This window comes from Periplaneta americana, chromosome 17 (assembly GCF_040183065.1).
Source record: "Periplaneta americana isolate PAMFEO1 chromosome 17, P.americana_PAMFEO1_priV1, whole genome shotgun sequence".
NCBI lineage: Eukaryota > Metazoa > Arthropoda > Insecta > Blattodea > Blattidae > Periplaneta > Periplaneta americana.
This window is the reverse complement of record NC_091133.1, coordinates 71,608,594-71,621,988: the sequence shown is the minus strand read 5'-3', so window position 1 is coordinate 71,621,988 and position 13,395 is coordinate 71,608,594.

Here is a 13,395-nt window from a genome sequence, read left to right as displayed (position 1 = left end):
TTTTCTTTTCAATAACTTAGGTGGATATTTTAGAAAAAAAAACATATTTTTAAGGCCTTGTTTCAATGGGGCCAAAGTGAGTTTTTTGGGTTTACAAAGACAAGTATGTCTTGCTTAACCTAAGAGAAGGTAATATCACAAAAGAAAAGTTAATTATTAAGGTCATGGAAGTGTTTGGAATGGATCTCTTCAGTTGTTAACACAATGAAACTTAGCGTGGAGCGTTGTCGTTATTTCCTTATTCAGGTTTTTTTTTTTATTTTCTCTTGTTTTCATTTGTTTTTGACTTACTGCATGGCAATCGACGATATTGAAACCGCAAAATGCATGTGGAATGTGCCTGCACTTCATACACGATTTCTTGACCCTGACAGGTAGACTACCCTGCCTCAACCCTTGATAGAATCGTGTTCCATCGCACATGAATAGCCTAATAAATACCTAAATCAAATCAGTATTGGAAACTCGTACTACCCCATAGACTTTACCCCAGCTAATTTTTACTATTGCAGATGATAGAGGAAATGCGGGAGAAGTGAAGAGTGTTGGAAGAATGGTAGAGGGGAAACGGGAGTAGCCGAGAAAACTCCCTACAACGTTTGCTTTTCCCACCACAAATTCCATTTAGACCTGGCCGGAGATCGAACCCGCCTAAACGGAACACCAGCGCGTTTACAGCCTCGTATAATTCATTCAAGGAACATTTTTGTGTCGTTATTGTGGATAGATAAAAAACTTCGAACTTTATGATCCCGTGTAATCCGTAATAATTCACCTTTTGGTGTTTCGTAGCAATTCATTTCCTTTTTCGTATTACAGTTGGCACTATTATTTTCTTGATCTATCATTTAAAAGCTCGGGAGGAAATTAAACGCAGAATAAATATGGGAAATGCCTGTTATTATTCGGTTGAGAAGCTTTTGTCATCTAGTCTGCTGTCAAAAAATCTGAAAGTTAGAATTTATAAAACAGTTCTATTACCGGTTGTTCTGTATGGTTGTGAAACTTGGACTCTCACTTTGAGAGAGGTACAGAGATTAACGGTGTTTGAGAATAATAATATTTGGGGCCAAGAGGTTTGAAGTTACAGGAGAATGAAGAAAGTTGCACAACGCGGAGCTGCACGCATTTTTGGGAGGCCGGAGGGAATAAGACCTTTGGGGAGGCCGAGACTTAGATGGTAGGATAATATTAAAATTGATTTGAGTGAGGTGAGCTATGATGGTAGGGACTGGATTAATCTTTCTCAGGATAGGGACCGATGGCGGGCTTATGTGAGGGCGGCAATGAACCACCGGGTTCCTTAAAAGCCATATGTGATTAAGTAACTAAGTAAGTAAGTATCATTTAAAAGAAATATACTGGAGCATTCGATAGAGGAAATGACACAGCAATTATCATCGATCCCACCGTGCCCTTTGAAACTGCAGCTGAACTACCTGTAGCAATCCATGAACAAAAGAAGACCATCTACGAACCTACAATTGAATACTTTAGGGATTATTATCACATACAAGGACAGATTGAAGTATTTGGATTATTGTTCGGAGCAAGGGGAACAATTCCAAAATTCTCAATTGAATGTTTTAAGTCTTTTGGAATTCCTTTAAAAATTTTGAAAATTATTGCTATATACATAATGAAATATTCTGTTCAGATTTTACGTAATCACCTCTACAGCTAAATTTCTTTATATTCTATCTGATTACTAATAATAATTATTGAATAAAAATACTTTCCCAAGGGTAGCTTCCATTTGAAAATAATAATCATAAATACTGATAACACAAATGTTCATTTTTATTTTAATTTTTAGTATGCTGTGTTTTTTGGCAACCCTTACTGAAGGGCAGCTACACTTGTGGGATTTATATATTATATAAACGAAACTTTCAACTATAGAAATCCAACATCGATGGGGAATGGCTGATAAATTTTGTATGGAGCTCTCATTCAGAGACGATATTATTTTACATGCTGTAATTCTGCCATGTGGGACCCGCAGTTCTACTTCTCTCCTGGAAAAATATTTTATCATCACCTAAAATTCATCGCTCTCGGAAAAATTTGAACCTGCAATGTCATCCGGGGCGATTGTAATTGCTTCGCAGTGCTATAATGGTAATAAATCAACTGTAGCCTGTAGTCTAGAAACAAATGAATACTGCCCTTTAATATAAATGTGAGTGTACTATATTTTAAGCAACATTGTGTTGTAGCTTTGAATTTCACATAATCTACAGGCACCGCGGCCAGTCCACGAATTTCCAATCGTCCCGAGAACATCATGCTTCTGTTGGGGCAGTAATGATGATGATACGCTATAAAAAGTCTAGATTGTGTGGCGTTGTTTCTCCGACTCAGCGATTCGTCTTGTCCGAAAAAACATATTAAATCTCGAAGTCGTAGGAATGTTCATAGGACCAATTAAGCATTCCAGGAGGTCAAGTGTAATGCTATAAACATAGATTGCAATGTACTCTTTGTACGACATTCCATCACATCTACAGCCAATTTATCAGCCTCAAATCTCAAGTGGCTTCTATTAGTTACTATCAAGAAGTCATAAATACTACAGACGCACAGATTTTAAGCCAATGCGACATGATGAAACTGTTCGGTACAGATCGACTAGATTATATTCCAATCTCTAACTGTGATTACCATCTACTGAAGAGATCTGTGTTGAAAATTTTGAGCTAATTACAATATGTTTAGTGTGAACTTTATTCGTTTGACATTCGAGGAATCAGGTCACACTTCTTGTTAATACTTTGATGTCATTAATTACAATAGGCTTTGGATGACTGAAATTATGTGTTTAAAAGAAAGTAGTTTCGAGTCCAGTCAACCATGGAAAAACGTAAAAGAGAAATTAATGTAACAGTTCATTATTTTAAGAAAAGAAGCTGTGTTGGAAGGAGTGTATCATGAAGAAAGAATGATGCTGAAACTGATCAGGAAGAGGAAAAGGAATTGGTTGGGTCACTGGCTGAGAAGAAACTGAAGGATGCACTGAAAGGAATGGTGAATGGGAGAAGAATTCGTGGTATAAGAAGATATCAGTTCATAGACGACATTAAGATATATGGATCATATGAGGAAACGAAGAGGAAGACAGAAAATAGGAAAGATTGGAGAAAGCTGTGTTTGCAGTGAAAGACCTGCACTTGGGCAGAATACTAAATGAATGAATGAAATGAATTCATTATTATTCGTACTCAAATAAGGGTAATTAATAAATGCGGGCAGTCAAAGACAGAAATATTTAATTTAACATAGTCATATATATATATATATATATATATATATATATATATATATATATATATATATATATATATATATATATATATATTGAATCACACATGAGACATGGGCAATGGAGGGACTTCTCTGGTGAGGAATCAGCTTGACGCAAGGACGCATCCTAAAGACAAAACATGATCACATGTAGACAACGGACAGAACGTTCGACGTAGATGCAACGTAATTCCAATCTAGCATTCGCTTTCGCGAGTGGGGAAACCTCGAAAAAACTTCGGGATTTGAACCAGGGCCCCAGTAATGGAGTCTGAGACGATAGCGCTTCGATCACCCCACTATGTAAAGTACTTAACTGTGGATTAATTTTAAAATATGGAATTATGTGTAATGACATAATATTATTCATTACAATTTCACACAACACGCTCTGCTCGTTTTTTAAACTTTTCCTCGATTTTGTAAAGAGCACTTCACAACCTTGTATCGTAATATACTATTTTCGTTTACATAATTTTCTTTTTCACAGATATTTCGATGGGACATTCAAGAGAGAAACAATATAACATTTTAAGTTTCAAGAACCCTGCATTTTAAAGTTTCATGTTGCTGTCAAAAATCCAAAGATCATTGAAATTAATCCGAATTCTGTTAATGATGTTTTATACAGAGTGAACCGTGAATAATGCCATTAATTTCACGGGGGTTATTCTTTGCGATATTTGAAATAAAAAAGTTTAATACAATTTTGCTCGTTTTTGCTTCCTTTTCGAGACAGAAATTGTTTTATATAAAACATTTTATGAAGTAGTTTGGGAAAACCATTGATTTTAATTCCTAATATGCTATGTCAATTTAAGAGAGCGGTGTATTATGATAATAAATGATTGAAAGAATTTTAGTTTTGTCCTTTAAATGTGCATAAATTTGATCCGAACATATATAACTGTTCGTTCTGAAAAGGAATTTTAAAATGTTACACTTGTTTGGAACAAATATCTGCATATTTAAATGGCAAAACTAAAATTATTCCAATCGTTTATTTTTATAGTATTTTTCTCAATTGTTTGAGCATATTGGGAAATAAATCATGTGGCTTTCCCAAAACCCCCTATCAAATGTTTCATATAAAACAATTTTTATACCGGAAAGGAAGTAAAAACGAGCAAAATTGTATTAAACTTTATTGTTTGAAATATCTCAAAGAATAACTCACTGAAATTAATGACATTACTTACGGTTAATCCTGTATATAATATGAGTTTCAAATTACAGTAATGTTAATTCGATTTTTCAGAGAAGCATGAAACTTTAAAATGCTGTATCCTTAAAATTTTGAGTTTCCCTTTTGAACTAGCCCGTCGATATTCCGTTAAAGTTGTATGTCAAATTTCAGATCTGTTACAGTCTAACCGTAATCCTGTGCTCCAGTTGCAATGTGATACCAATTGTACCGTAGTCTTGACTGCGAACTCTTAAGAATAGTACTCCAGCGTCATATGGCAAGCAAAGTAAGTTGCCTGTGTCGAGTTATACAGGTGTAAAGGACCCTCGAATACAAAGCTTGAACAGCGTCTCTAGTGGTATAATGTTGAGTTACATTGTCACTTGTACTTAAAAGAATATCTTGCCCTTATCGGTCTTCTCGCAAATAACAACAGACAAAAGAATTCCGAAATATTCATCGTGCTTTCCGCCTCAAGAAGTCTTCAACTTAGCTTAAATAAAATGTGTACTGCAGTTAGTAGGCCTACTCTTAAAATATATATGCATTTTCAGCAAATAAAGTTATAAAGTTCTTCCATGCATATAAATTGACAAACATGAAGAAGGATAGACTCTAAAGGAGCGTAAATATTAATTATCTTGTAGTTTTAAGGTTACTTAAAGATATTTTCAGGGAGGAGACCACACATCAGTGCGTTGAAATATCTGCTCGAACAACTTTGTCAACTTTAGCAACGCGTAGGGTATAAAGTTTTATAAACTTTGAAGCCGAAAGTGAAGACTTGTGTTTTTATCAGAGGAAGGGATAGCAAGTTGGGAGAAAGTAATTTTTATCAAATTTTAACTTCTGAGAGAAACTTCGTGGCTTAAATGTACCGAGTTCGAATATATCTTGCGATTACGGTTGTTTAACCGAAGTGTATAGTCTTTTGTGGTTCATTAATTTCATTGGCTCTTCTGTAACTCTACAATCTTTTAAGTTAATGATGTGATCATAATATGTGCACATTACCATTGTGTAGTTGAGCTCGGTATTGCGAATTTCACTCTGCACTGACACCCGACAAACTGTTAATCTTTGTTTTCTATATATTGACATGAATGAATTATTTTATATAGCCATTACTGTGTATAACATTACGCATCGTATTATATAATGCGTCCTACACAGCGTCTAAGAAGCAATGCGAAAAAAATCCTTAGGCCTATGTTATAGGAGTGGAACACTTTTAGCGGTTTTCATAAAACAACCATAGTCCAAAGACTTTTTTGTTCTGAAAACAGTTGTTGTCCAGATAGGATGATTAGCATTTACAAATATTCCATTCGTGTCATCTTGAAACAATTATTCATAGAAGTCGGACTGGGTAGCGCAATCGGTATAGCGCTGGCCTTCTGTACTCGAGGTTGCGGTTTCGATCCCGGCGCAGGTTGATGACATTTAAGTGTTTAAATGCGACAGGCTCGTGTCAATAGATTTACTGACGTGTAAAAGACCTCCTGCGGGACAAAATTCCGGCACACCGGCGACGCTGATATAACCCCGGCAGTTGCGAGCTTCGTTAAATAAACCATATTTTTTTATCCATAGAAATTTAAACTGTAGTAGTTTGGCAGTACTGTTTCTTACGTACGCGGCAAAAGCCACCTCAGTGAAAGATAATTTAGCACGTGAATTGTTGTATTAGTTATGGAGTCATCTTTAGACGCGGAAGTATCCCATGGAAGAAAAGTAAGCAACGAAGGGAGAAGAAACAGGATATAATAAAGAAAAAGAAGATTAAAGGAGAGGAACATTTAAGCCACAACAGAGTATTTTTTGTTTCTTAAAACAACCATTGTTTACAGTTATCTAAATTTACATTATGGACAGTAGTGGCAAAAAAAAAAGAACCGGACCGACCCTTGTAGCTGATTTCAGAACCTTGTTCACTCCAGAGCACGATAGACTGGTAACTAAGACTTTCGTGGTTCGAATCCTGCCTGGGAAGGAAACTTTTTTGTGTTGCTTATTCAAATTTATTCCCAATACTTTTCGATTGTTGGTAAAATTCATGTTCTGGGATTAATAAGTCAATTAAGTAGTAGAATATCCCTGCAATCGAAAAGTATTGGGAATAAATTTGAATAAGGAACAAAAAAAAAGTTTCCTTCCCAGGCAGGATTCGAACCACAAAAGTCTTAGTTACCAGTCTATCGTGCTCTGGAGTGAACAAGGCTCTGAAATCAACTACAAGGATCGGTCCGGTTTTGTTTTGCCATTACTGTATTTTTATTAGGCAATTTAAGTTAAAAATTTACTTCAGTTTTCTCAAGTTTCTATAACACCTGAAGAAATAGCATGATAAATTTCATAATTGAAGTATTAACAACACCCATGCCCTCTGTGGTGTAGGGGTCAGCATGCTGGTCTCTTACGCAGAGGGCCCGGGTTCGATTCCCGATTGGGTTGAATTTCCTGGTTGAGGTTTTTCAGGGTTTTTTCCTCAACCGTAAGGCAAATGCCAGGAAATTCGGGCCACAACATGCCTGAATATCACCGGCCTCATTCATCATCGAAATCATATTCATAACAAATCAGTAATACATATACAGTCGCCATCTAGTTCACAACAATAGAACCAGTCTCAACAATAGTACACAGGCCTTCGGATTTCAACCGAAGATCAACTCGCGATATGACCAAAGATGTTAAAGCGAGTATAAATAACAGCGAGGAAAAAGAAAAACCCTGCCGGATAGTTTTTTGTTTCTCCTGAAAATTTATGTTTTTGGACTATGGTTGTTTAAAGTAACCCTGCAATTGTTAAAGTTTATTTAAAGCTAATTTATCGTCCCTCATTGCACGAACATTTAAAACGATTATTACACATTTTATACTTCCGACTGAGGTTCTTACTGATACATCCATTATTGTCAGGCAGTACATCTCACTTGACGATGTGTCAAAGGAAGAACAATAAATTGTTGCATACATATCAAGTCTTATTGGTGTACTATATTACTAGTTAGCGATGTATGCCATCCTGGCTCATTTTCTGGCTTAGTTACCTCAAGTGATGGCCTATTGGTGTCACTTATGAGGATCCAACAAATCTTCGGACTGTTCACTAAGCATACACATACTACACATTTACGGCTTAAAGTGTCACTTCTGTCGCGCGAAGAGACTGCACTCTGTTTTTACTTTATTATTTCCGTTATTCGACCAGAGACTGAACTATTCAGAGGTTGTAAAATAAGGAAATGATAATGATGAATAAATTGTGAATGAGAATGAAAAGCCAACCTTAGTACGTAGAAGATAACCTTTCCCAGAATCACCAATCCCACAATAATCTCGAAGAATTTTCTCTCAGTGTAACGTTATTCTTTCCTCTTAGGTAAGAAACTGTCAGTAGAGCTAAGATTAGACTCCTAAAGGGAAGACTTATGGAACAGATGACGTGTTCTTAAACTCGTGCCAAATATGTGCGCAAAAACACTTGATATTTTTTACAGCACGTCATATCCTCACATATGAATATTCAGCCGACACTCCTTAACCAAAGCTTCAGCTTTGACCTCTGTCGGCTTCAATCGTTGTAAATCCCATCTAAATTATCTTGTCAGCGCCTTTTCTTGACAGATACTGCAGTGTATTCTTTTGCGTATGTGGAAATATTCTGCGACTGTACAGATCCGTGCAGCTTATAATCACTGTCTACGTGGTCCGTCCCCTTCCACACACCTCTGAACCTCGCGGCCTCTTTTGTACGAAGCCGCAGGCGACCGTCTGGTGTAAAATCTTTGCACATTCATTCTTGTCAGTCTGCCACAAAGCTAAGCTTTCCGTCTAGTCTTATCGAATTTGTTTTCCAAAGAAAATTAAAATCACCATGGGGGACTGAGGTAATGACACTCATTATCATAGATCTAGCGGACACGAGTTCGATTTTTTTCTTACGAACTGAGTGGGTTTCTAATGATTTGAGGTCTTCACGTGTTCAACTTTGGGCGATACTTTTTTTCGTAGTGTTACAGATTGAATAATATCCAACGTTTCGGAGCTACGTAGCTGCTCCATCATCTGGAAGGCAGGGAATGGAGGCTCTGTGTTTTTGATTCGTTACGTAGAGACTGGACAGCGGATCCAACAGTCATTTCTCTACCTTCTCTGGTAATGAAACTCATATGTAGCTCGGAAACATTTGGTACCGGTATTTCTAAAACTGTCATGTAGTGCAAAGAAAAAACTTGCACAATTGGTGGATAGAGTCCTGTTGAGAGAAAGACGAAAATCATATTCCCTGTTGGGTTCCTATGCAAATGCATATTTTTTACTGGCCAGATGAAAGTAATGAAAAAATCACTTTTATACATATTTTGATCACCTGTGATGATGAATACGCAAAGTTAAACCTGCATATGTTTGTTTATTTTAGTAATTTATGCGTGTAATAGACTATTGTTCAGGTATTGCAGCATATTTCCAGTATTTTGTTGCATAAACCCCTACCAAGCCTTTCTCTGATTCATTCATTCATTCATTCATTCATTCATTCATTCATTCATTCATTCATTCATTCATTCATTCATTCATTCATTCTCAGTTGGCGCGCAAGCTGACGGAGTGTCAAGCGCATGAGTTTGTTGTATTTTATATGCGGTTTGTGTAATGCATTCGTTCCTGATACCTACTGCAATATTATTGCACTGCACTGCACTGGTGAAGCTGTCAAGATAAAACTAGATATGACGCTATCTAGAAACCTTAGTTCCAGCACTGTGCTCGTTGTAAAGAAAATCTTGTACCAAGAAAGTGTGACTTGTTTGAACTAGAATCTTAAAAACCCACAATTTGTATACTAAAATTTTGTTCAGTAATTCATGGGATGTTGACGTAACTATTGGTTTCCGACTTATGATTATTTAACGAAAAATCTTTATCATGGGCTCCTCTACCATCCCTAGAAGTTTGAGTATGGAGTTTTGTATCTGTTCCACCCTGTATTTAAAATGATACTATTTAAGTCCATTCTTAAGAAATGATCATACCAATTTTTGTATGATTATGATTTTCCCTACAACTACAATCCCTTACTGCTGTAACACTTTCTACATTCCTGCCGTTATATGCCGTCTTTTACAGCGGAGCACGTGCTGTATCGAATGCCATAAAAATAATAAGTTGCCGTACTGATTCCATGACTTCACCGAAGAAAATGTTAACATAAATCAAAACATTAACACTGACTTTTCTAAACGGTATAAACCCATAAGAGGTGGTTAAGGGCTGATGAATTTCTGAAGAAGAAGAAAACTTTGATTAGGTCGTTCTTTTTAACAGAGCTGTTTATTACATTATATTATGGTATTGAGGTTGAGGTTAGATTTTTGTTGGATCCTCGAAAGGAAGACAGTCATACTGATGATATGTCTGATTTCCTATGTGCTTGAACAATTTAAAAAAATGTCATTTATATTCTGTTTTACATCATGTAAATACACTTTGACATTGACGTTAGTGGCATTACAGAATACAAATCACGAAAGAAAAGTAGGCTTACTGACTTGCTAATGCGTTTGATCTATGTTGCATGCATTTTTAACTGTGAAACATTTCAGAATATGTGAGTATGCTTTGCAAACTATGTAACTGGCATGAAAGAACAGATTCTCTAATTTTGGGATGCATATTATTCTCCAAGCATAGTTTGAGTATTCACACATAATTTATTGAATGTAGAGATATTGTAATTGATGTATAAAATCTGTCTTTCGATACCAAATGTGGAGTATGGTAATGCACTGCACTCGTTAGTACGTCTCCTAGCAACCCTTCCTTAGTTCTCTGCATATCCAAGCTGTTTTTCTTTTGACAGATGAATGTACTCACAAGGAAACCTGCCTTCGCTGTCGTACAGGAGTGCCTAGCATTCGCCTACACTCTAGATACCTGTTTACGTTTCTCACGTCGGTACAATAATTTTAGGTGTTGGTGGGTTCGGAATACTATTATCATGTAAATAGGCGTGTGTATGCCTGCCAGTGGCACCTCGAGAGCTTTCGAGGCAGGAGTCTCTTTGTCGATCCAAGTGGTTGTTGTGGCTATAATGGATGCCGTTGAAGAGCGTGTCGAATGCGATGCCCAAGTATAGAACCCGGTCCCGTAGTGTGACAGATTATAAGCGACGATGAGTTAATGTATTCCTATCAGAGCCACAAGCGGGTAATTCCGTGTTAAACCAGACGTACTGAAAGGAGATTTAACCTTGAATGTTTCCCATTTCGCTTTGGCATTTCTGTAAGCTTTTCGATAAGACGAGACTAGCATTTTAATATAATGATAGTACATTCACTTGTGGTTACCACTAACATTATAAAAAGAAGGGATTTTAGAACTATTTTGTCCTCTCTCATGCAATTCAAATGTTCATGTCTTTATCCTTTAGAGTCTTCCACGGTCCCATCTTCCACTAGTGTAGAGCGATTTTGTACAGTATACCTAACCTTCATTCATTCTCTAACTACAATTATTAATGATATGTCTATAGGTCTTTTGGAAACTTTTTATAATCTTTTATTTGTGTCATATGTCAGAATTTCTTCTATCATTTAGCATGTGAACCCTAAAGACGATCTTTCTTCTTAGTCGGTTACATTTATTACTTATTTACTTACTTACTTACTTACTGGCTTTTAAGGAATCCGGAGGTTCATTGCCGCCCTCACATAAGCCTTCCATTGGTCCCTATCCTGAGCAAGATTAATCCATTCTCTATCATCATATCACACCTCCCTCAAATCCATTTTAATATTATCTTCCCATCTACGTCTCGGCCTCCCTAAAGGTCTTTTTCCCTCCGGCCTCCCAACTAACACTCTATAATATGCATCTCTGGATTCGCCCATATGTGCTACATGCCCTGCCCATCTCCAACGTCTGGATTTAATGTTCCTAATTATGTCAGGTGAAGAATACAATGCGTGCAGTTCTGTGTTTAACTTTCTCCATTCTCCTGTAACTTCATCCCTCTTAATCCCAAATATTTTCCTAAGCACCTTATTCTCAAACACCCTTAACCTATGTTCCTCTCTCAAAGTGAGAGTCCAAGTTTCACAATCATAAAGAACAACCGGTAATATAACTGATTTATAAATTCTAATTTTCAGGTTTTTTGAAAGCAGACTGGATGATAAAAAATCCTCAACCGAATAATAACAGGCATTTCCCATATTTATTCTGTGTTTAATTTCCTCCCGAGTATCATTTATATATGTTACTGTTGCTCCAAGATATTTGAACTTCTCCACCTCTTCAGAAGATAAATTTCCAATTTTTATATTTCCATTTCGTACAATATTCTCGTCACGAGACCTAATCATATACTTTGTCTTTTCGGGATTTACTTCCAAACCTATCTCTTTACTTGCTTCCAGTAAAATTCCCGTGTTTTCCCTAATCGTTTGTGGATTTTCTCCTAACATACTCACGTCATCCGCATAGACAAGCAGCTGATGTAACCCGTTCAATTCCAAACTCTGTTATCCTGGACTTTCCTAATGGCATATTCTAGAGCAAAGTTAAAAAGTAAAGGTGATAGTGCATCTCCTTGCTTTAGCCCACAGTGAATTGGAAACGCATCTGACAGAAACTGACCTACACGAACTCTGCTGTACGTTTCACTGAGACACATTTTAATTAATCGAACTAGTTTCTTGAGAATACCAAATTCAATAAGAATATCATATAAAACCTCTCTCTTAACCGAGTCATATGCCGGTTATATTTATTACTACGTTATTTTTCGTCGACGGAATAGATTCCAATAAATTATAGCGAGATGAGGCCGAGAATTGGCCATAGAATTACCTATCGTTCGCTTTACAGTTGAGAAAAACACAGGAGGAAACCATCCAGGTAATCAGCCGAAGCGGAATGGAATCCACGTCGGATCGCAGCTCAGAATCAGCAGGCTACACCGGTGATTTATGGCGGTTTTAAGAATTGCACTTTAGGAACTTCTAATTCTGGACATTTTGAATTAAACTATAAATCTCAATTCCATATTACACAGTCGCTTTGCATTGAATGTTGTTAAGTTTTAATTTTGTGCTGGTCTAAATTTCTTTAAAGTTTCGTTTTATAAATTCGTTTTATTTTGTTATATTTTTGCACTTTGACATCAGTATCAGAAGTATACTTAAAGTTTCCCAATTATGTGAAAGAGAACAATTGTTTCTTATTTTTAATTTTAACTCTGGATGGATTTTTACCGTTCATAACAATTGGTTTCGTTTTAGAGGCAGATATTTTCATGGTATAATTTTGGGAAATTGTATTTATTTTGTATCGATTTCTGTTATATTTCTTCTGTTTTTTGTATACTTAGGATATGAGAATAAGATATTTAATTACACTTAAAATTTAGGAAAGTCAAGAAGCTGTATTATAACTATTTTATATTCATACGGAACATACCGTACCCTCAGTGCATTAATATACCAACTCAAAATTGCTAGTTACTTTCAAATTATGAAATTAAACACATTTCAGATTATCTGATATCTATTATATATTATAATACATAAGAAATAATAGGTAACCTGAAATGCCTCATTTGAAACTTAAAATCCATGTTCTCTAAACTAGAAATTTTGAGTCGATACAATAATGCAATGTCTGTGATTATATTCTCGTATCTTAATTTCTCTACAGGGCATAATGACAGTTTTTACTTCTGAAAAGAATTAATTTCTTCACTTCGTTTTTTTTTATTTAAAATATTTCCTTAAGATATGATTAACAGTACAGAATAAGAATTCAGGTGTTATCAGATGAAAGTGATCAATCAGAAAAACACTAACAACCGTGAATTGGTGCCCGAGGTTGCCGAAAAGCCTAATTTCTGGTATACGTGA